This window comes from Durio zibethinus, chromosome 25 (genome assembly GCF_047325235.1).
Source record: "Durio zibethinus cultivar Kanyao isolate XHJ-2024 chromosome 25, ASM4732523v1, whole genome shotgun sequence".
Lineage (NCBI taxonomy): Eukaryota > Viridiplantae > Streptophyta > Magnoliopsida > Malvales > Malvaceae > Durio > Durio zibethinus.
The window spans coordinates 7,559,591-7,568,007 of record NC_143186.1 but is presented as its reverse complement, the minus strand read 5'-3'; the positions used below and the strand labels follow the sequence as shown (position 1 = coordinate 7,568,007).

Below are 8,417 nucleotides of genomic sequence, written 5' to 3'. Positions count from 1 at the left end.
TTTTTGTATTTATCATTTTTATTTTTTTATGTTTATCTATTGTTTAATTTCTTTTTCTTTTTCCATTATCTGATTATTTTAAAAAAAAAAAAAAAAGCTGAAAGAATGAGATTAGGATTGGTGCTAATTTTTAACTTTGGATGATAATCAGAATTGCACTAAAACTAAATCACATAGTTTTATAAATGATTACAATTTACAGCAAGAAGGAAGGCAACAACAACAGGGGAGTGATGAAAGTTAAGTGACCCAAAAAGAAACCCAAACATAAACCAAGAAAAAAAAGGGTATGAGCAAAGAAAATTTGGAAGAATGGGATGCGAGTTTCCTGGAGGAACTTATCCAAGTTGAAGAAATCACTATTTCTTGTTCTTCTGTTAACCAAAACAACCCTAATTCTTCCTTCTATTTACCACCTTTGCCATGGCCACCACCACCATCATCATCACATCATCAACACATCATCAACACCTACATTTTTGTCGTCATCTCACACTGATTATCTCAGTTACTTGCCTCCCAAAGAACAATACCAAAGAATCATCGATTTCGTTAGGGCTTTGAATTCCAAGGGCATTTTTGCTAAATACGCTACTCCTTTGACTTCTGTACGACTAGTTCGCGGTTTTAAAAAAGCTAAGAATCTCGAGATTGAGTGCTTAAAGAAGGAGTTGGGACACATTTCAAAATAGCTAGTGGACCTAGAACGAGAGTGTTCACAGCTTAAGAAAGAAAGAAATAAGGAAGATTAGCTTGCATTTGTGGATTCAAAGAATGAGGTGAATGTTGCTAATTTTCATGGGTTGAGGATTGCAAACTTAGAACATGGAATCCCTATTGCAGCTCATCATGAGGTTATCCAAGAATTTCTAAATGCAAAAGCTTTTGATGATCAGGTTAGCCTGAATACAGCCAAGTCAAGTTGTAAGGAAATTGGAGTTCAGATAGATCTAAGTGCTTGTCTTGATCTTTCTAAGAAGTTGCATGGTATCTGAGATTTGCCAAGTGACCAAAAGTTTAGAAGAAATCTAATAGCCAAGTTGTTTGTAGTTTGTTCCACAGATATTGACATCCTGTTTGGGTTCATTAATATGAGCTCACCTTCTAAAACAATGGAACCACTGGTATTCAATAGCTCTTTCGGTAAGGCTTTGCAAAGTTTTGTGCATGCTGTTCTTAGTTCTGAAGCTGCAAAAGTATCTTGTTTCTACTTTTCTCTGACTAAGATTAGTAGTGGAATGTTGCAATTGAAGGCTCTATTTGAGTCGTTGTTTGATCTCTATAGTGTTGAAAATGCAGTTATTGCTTATAGATCGCTCCATATACTACATGTCTTGCTGAAGCATCTTTTGACTTTTGAAAGGAATCCTAAAGCAAGAAATAAAGAATGGCAACAAGAGTACAGAGATTAAGAAAAGATCACAAGAATAAAAAAAAAAAAAACTGAAATCCACGACACCACCAGTTCCCACCAAGCTAATTTTGCTGTCGTCTCCACCTTGCCATCCTTCCATCATTGATAATTCACCCTGAAGTGGTTCATTTAATCTCCTAACCAATCTCCTTTCTTTGATTGGTATTAAGATTTTCAATCCAAATGGCTCGCAAGAAGATCAGAGAGTACGATTCCAAGAGACTTCTAAAAGAGCACCTCAAAAGCCTAGCTAATATTCATCTTCAGATTTACTCTGCCCAGGTGACACAATCCACTGATTCCACTCAGTTAGCAAACCAAGAACCATGGTTTCCATCCACCAGATTGGTTGTCAAGCCATATATATTGTTTAGGAAGTGTAGAAAGAGTGGCTTGGTTGCTCTCAATTTAGATCTTGCTCAAGTTGCTGAATTCATCAAAGCATGCCTTGGCATTGAAGTTGAGATGGGTGGTTGCGAAGCTCCTATAACCACCTTCATTATTGAACCTTTTGTCCCCCATGAAGAAGAGTATTACTTTTCAATAGTCTCTGAAAGGCTTGGCTTAACCATTAGCTTTTCAGAATGTGGAGACATCAAAATTGAAGAGAACTGGGATAAGGTTAAGACCATTTTCCTTTCATCTGAGAAACCTATAACCCTGGATATGTGCGCGCCATTGATAGCTACATTCCCTTTTGAAGTTCGAGGAAAGATTGGTGACTTCATCATGGCTATCTTTTCTATCTTTCAAGATCTTGATTTCAGCTTTATGGAGATGAATCCATTTACGTTGGTGAATGGAGAACCATACCCACTGGATATGAAGGGAGAGTTGGATGACACTGCTGCATTCAAGAAATTCAATAAGTGGGGTAACATAGAGTTTCCTCTACCTTTTGGAAAAGCCTTGAGCCCAACAGAAAGCTTCATTCATTCATTGGATGAAAAGATGAGTGCATCCCTGAAATTCACTGTTTTGAATCCAAAAGGGCGTATCTGGACAATGGTTGCTGAGGTGGGGCTAGTATCATATATGCTGACACTTTAAGCTACCAAGCCAAGCTGAGCCGTATCCTCTAAACCGTTCCTTTCAGTTGATTTATGTGTTTAGAGCTAAGCTGCGTCAACCCTTTAACCGAACCATTTCGATTTTTTTTTTGTATTTTGTATTTTTATTTTTTTATTTATTTTCTTTGTTTATTTTTATAGTTTTTTTATTTTTTTATTTATGTGTTTGTTTTTTTTTTTTTGGAATATTTTTTGCATGAATAAATAAAAAAAGAATAAAATAATATAAAATAAAATTTTCAAGAATAATATTTTTCAAGAAAAGTTGAAAGTATCAATTTTCCTTGAAAATAAGTTTTCTAAAAAATATTTTTGAGCAAAAGTTAAAAGTATCAATTTTCCTTGAAATTAAGTTTTCTAAAAAATATTTTCAAGGAAAAGTTGAAAGTATCAATTTTTTTTGTACGAAAGCAATGAGTTTTTGAGGAGAGAAGGATTTATATCTAAAGCTGAATCATTATTATTATTTTTTTCTTTTGAATTTTCTTTAATGTTAAATAATCCGACGATAGAGCCTCTGCAAGTGAAACAGTAGTCTCCTTGTATACTCTTGAGGTAAGGGAATTTTCTTAATTTTTTGCTAAAAGTATTAGAGTCAATTGAGAATAATTTTCAATAATTAATTACTTGGTAAATTTTTAAGGCTTATTGGATAACACAAAATTAAGTTAGTACCATCTTTCGATGGGCATTGTGAGGCTGCTATAACCTTCCTCACATGTAACCGTACTCTCGAACCCTATTCTGGTTAGTAGACCTGAACCTATTCTTTTGGGGACCCTTAGGCTTAGGTGTTCCTTAAAAGGATAGATTCCTTAGGTGGCCAATCGCACCTAGATAAAAAAGATTGATGGTGACTCTTTCAAGTAAATGTCTAGCGATGGATCCCTAGATCTAGATGTTACAACAGTTTGGCGACTCCACTGGGGAAGTCTGAGAGTCAGGCCAGCAAATAAATTTGTGCTATCCAAAAGCCTAATAAAAATGAATCTTTTGTATAGATTTTTTTATTCATTCATGTGTATTGACTTTTTTAATTATGTCATTCATATGCATATGCATAATATGAGCTCTATACCCGAGCTCTGTCCTTCTAGGAAGAAGTAAAGTACCCATTGCTTTTGTGAGGTTTAATGCCTCTGCAGTGGCTAGCGAAATACTCCCACTCAAATTGAATCTTTTTCATTTGTAGCCTGTAATAGATGAGGATTGGGGTGCCTTACTAGTCTGTGATGGACAATGATGTAAGGAACAATTTGAGAACCTTTAGACTTTAGCCTTGAACCATATATAGTGTACATTTAAGAGGTCGACCTAAGATAGAGCCCTTCCTATCCAATGATAGATATACCCTGAAACTAGGACACAAGAAGTATGTTTATCTAATGATTTTGATTGTCTGACTTTATGCATCATTTTCATTATCATATGTAACATTATGCATCGGCATCACTTTTAATTCATTTGTGAAACTAACCATGTTGTTTGTCTAATTTTGTGCATCTGTATTATTTTCATGATCATGTTTTAACATTATCATTTGCATCCATTTCATATTAGATTTCATCCATGAAAATGTACATTTCATTCATGCATCAACGTATCATACATAAAGTATAGCATAGCATTTCTAATCATAATTATGGTGCTAAAAGTTCAAGGATAGCTCCATCAAGCAACCTCACCGACCGATATAACACAAGAGCCAAAGCTAGACAAATGGAGCAAAAAAACTCTCATCGATTTGAAAAATAGGAAAAAGTACAGGGAAAGATTGAGAATGAGCTGAGCAAGATTTTGGATGCTTTCAACAAGCTAAACAAGGGAAAAAGAATAGAAAAAAAATACAAGCCAACAAGGCCCCCCCATCACAAGAAATGGCTGACCTTCTATTTCCTCCAAGTTTTGGTCCATAACAAGCCTAGTCCATATAAGATATACCATCACAGCAGTTCACATATCCTGTATACCATAGAATGCTATCAGTTCAAACCCAGGGAATTACCATAGCTATGTAAATCCTATCTTTACTAAAAAAGTAGTAGAATCGATCCAAGTTCCTGATCTAGATGACTTGAAAGAGAAGAAGAAAGAAAAGGTAAAGTTGGTGGAATCTCAAGAAGATTAAAAAATTAGTATGCTTGAACAAAGGTTACGAGCAGTGGAAAGAGTAGGTTTTTATGGTTCTATCGATGCTGCTGGACTCTATTTAGTCCCGAATGTGATTATCCCTTTAAAGTTTAAAGTGCCAGAGTTTAAAAAATACAATGGTACAAAGTGTCCGAAGACTCACATTACTATGTACTGTTGAAAAATGACTGCCCATGCCAATAATGAAAAGTTTTTTATGCACATCTTTCAAGATAACCTCATTGGCTCTGTGCTAGGTGGTATGTCCACCTAGACAAGAATCGTATTCATTTTTAGAGTGATATGACCCAGGACTTCATCAGTCAATACCAACATATCATAGACTTAGCTCTTGATCGCTTTTTCTTACAAAATATGGAAAAAAAAAGGCGACTGAATCATTCAAAGAATATGCCTAGAGGTGGAGGGACATGGCTACTCTGGTGCAACCTTCTTTAATTGAAAAAGAGACTACTGTATTGTTTGTCAGCACTTTAAAATTCCCTTATTATGAAAATATGATAAGGAATGCCACAAAAAATTTCCCTAACATGGTGATTTCAGACGAAATCATTGAGAATGCCATAAAATGGTAAGCTGAAAGAAGGAAAAACCAATAAGGCACCTAAGAAGAAAGAGAGTGAAGCTCAAGCTATAAGCTTTGACAGATAATTCAGGGGATATCAACCCTATCTACCCCAAGGTTACTCTTCATACTATCCTGCTGTGAACAATGCTTCATCTTATCTATACCAACTAGTCCCACAACCACCTAATTCATCCACATACCAACCCATTTTTATCCCCTAAGCTCCCACATACAGCTTTAGCATTCAAACTCCGGCAAGAACCCAAATTTATCCTATTAGCCTAGCAAGTGGTTCACGAGAGAAATAGACTATTCGAGAAAAGCTCATATTTGATCCACTCCTCATTACTTATACAGAGTTATACCGAGAGCTCTATAATAGTCACTTGATTGCCTCCAAGCCATATAGAGCAGCTTAAGCTACCTTATCCTAAGTGGTATGATCCTACAGCTCACTGTGACTACCATTATGGAATTGTTGGCCATTTCACTGAAAATTATATTATTCTAAAGCATAAGGTGCAATGATTAATCAAGGATGGAATGGTAAGTTTTGATCAAGAAAGAGCAACAACACCTAATGTTAGTGGTAATCCATTGCCTAATCATAATGTCAATGCTCTGAATGAGAATCAAGAATATGTTAATTCAAAAAGGCCTGAAGAGTAGTAATGAATCAAGGAGGCAAAATAAAAATCCTTCACCTGATTGCACAGGGGCATGATTTTAAAGAAGGATGTTAAAACTGGTTGAATGCTACTTGTCATTCTAAGAGTTCTTTTAAAGTAATGTTAGGATTTTTTTTTTGCAATATGATTTCATTTGTTATCATTTTTAATAAAGGCAAGTTAATTCATTTCATTACATTTTTTCTTTCACTCGACCATTATTCCATGCTCTGTTACGTTTCATAACTTTACATTCCCATTCTCAAATTTCAGATGATGAATATTTAGACAATGATAACAATAATTTTGAGATTTAATTTTGAGAACTCATCTATATTAATATGAGGAGATGATTTGAGCAAAAAAGTAAGCTGTTACCAGAGGTGAAATAGATATATCTTGAAGATGTGCAATCTTTTATACAGGTTCATGAGCTTTGTTCAATAGATGATGTTTAAGAAAAGTATTCACAATTGAGATGAAAAATGGCCATTTTTCTCTTATCATTCGAAAAACCATTTATTGTTACCCCTTTGAGCCTATTATGATTTCTTTTTTTAAAGAACCCAAACAAGGATCACCCTCTACACTGGGGGGTAATTTTTAAAAATAAAATATCATAAAAGGTCTCAAAGATGGAAAGAGAAAGAAAAACAAAAGAAAAAATAAAATGCCACACATGATTTGGGGCAAAGTAATGAGAATCCTTTGTGTGAGAAAAAAAAAGTAGTGAAATGATATGGAGGCAAAATGCCAAGTTGCATCAAATGATCCTTTGGTTTTGAACCTATTATATCCATTTCTTTTATGACCCCTCACCTTGACCTACATTACAACCTTGAAAAGTCTATTTGGATCAAGTGTGAATGCTCAAATTGAATGATCATATGTTAGGCAAAGGCATGCTCATGATGGAATAATGGAATCATCCTACATTGCTCTAAAGTTTGATGTGTGGAAGATGTCAACAATGGATGAAAAATGAGAAAAAAGAAAAAAAGATGATGAAAAAAAATTAAAAAAAAAAAAAGAAAAAAAATGAGAAAAAGAAAAAAAAGATTCAAAATGAAAACCTGAAAAGGGTGATTTGGGTAGAAAAAGATCTAGGTCAAATGGTTCACATGGATGGAAGATCAAAGACATCTGAAGATCCCTCGAAGACTGGGGTAAAGTTCGCCAAGCTCAAAATGACTTCAACAGTAAATGAAATGAGTTTTTGAAAAAGAACCCTAGTTTAATGTTCAGAATTGTCTGAATATTCATCGTTTGGACATACCATTCATCCCAATGATGTGTATCCAATTTATTTCCTTTCCCATTTATTTTGTACCAAAATAGATCTTCATTGATTATCTTTACCATAATTCATCTTGTGTTCTCTTATTGTTACACCCCTAGAATAAATCAAGAAAATGTATGAGTGCATTATATTTGTCAAGAATTGAATATGATGAATGAATGACAATGTGCATAAAAAAAGTCTTGCATTCTTTTAAAGAGAAATCTAAGATGATGGTGGTAACAAAATGAAAAAATGGTAGAAACTTAAAATAGATGATTTGGAAGGACATATAATGTGACCAAATGGAAAATATGATGATGGATTGGACAACAAAATGAAGATGGGGAAAATCTTGAAAAGTGGTATAATCAAGTGATGAATATGAGGATGTATTGGTCAATATAACCTATGAGTTACGATTAAGTGATGAAAATGATATGGGGCAATAGACGAAACTGGTGCTGAGAAGTTTATGAACGATGACCAAGTGACAGATGATGAAATTTATTTTTAAATGGCTAGTATTGAGAAGTTTATGAATGATGACCAAGTGACAGAAGATGAAATTTATTTTGAAATGGTTAGTGCTAATAAGCCTGGCATGTGGGGTAATAGGTAAAATTTATCGGTGCTGAAAAACCTCCGGATGGTGATCAAGTAATGGAAACAATGATGATCAGTTGATAAAGCTTGTTCCAAAATGTTAAGAAGCTAAATAAGGGGAGAATGTGAGATGGTAAGGTCTTGAGGACCATATTCCACAATTATTTAGGATTTCGTGACATTATTGACATTCGCATTACATGCAACATGTTGGCATCATTGTTTAAATAGTACATTCACATAATTTGATGTTTGGACATGGATGGCATTATAAGAATCTAAGTTATTGCATTTGCATAATTAAGAAGGCATGTGCGTCTTTGATCATGATATTCATTCATGCAAAATTTTGGGTCATTTAGAAAGAAATTATGAACCATTTGATGAAAATTTTTGAATTTCAAATGAGAATCTTTGAATTTCAAAGAAAAACCTTAAAGTTTTAAGTTCCAAAGAAAAATCTTTAATATGTGAAACTCCAAGGTTTCTTGAATGTGAATCTTTAAACTCAAATGAAAATTTTTGAGTTTCAAATGAGAATCTAGGTTGTTGCATTTGCATCATTAAGAAACTATTTGCATATTTCATCATGACATTCATTTATGCAAAATTTTGGGTCACCTGAAAGGAAATTGTGAACCTTTTGATGAAAATCTTTGAA

At 34.1% G+C, this 8,417-nt stretch overlaps 2 pseudogenes; both read left to right on the top strand.

The window, feature by feature from the left end:
- The first annotated feature begins 272 nt into the window (after positions 1 to 272).
- LOC149511576 (protein SENSITIVE TO UV 2-like) lies at positions 273 to 1,412 on the top strand (annotated as a pseudogene).
- On the top strand, positions 1,279 to 2,756 carry LOC149511575 (ATP-citrate synthase alpha chain protein 2 pseudogene; annotated as a pseudogene).
- Positions 2,757 to 8,417: the final 5,661 nt, after the last annotated feature.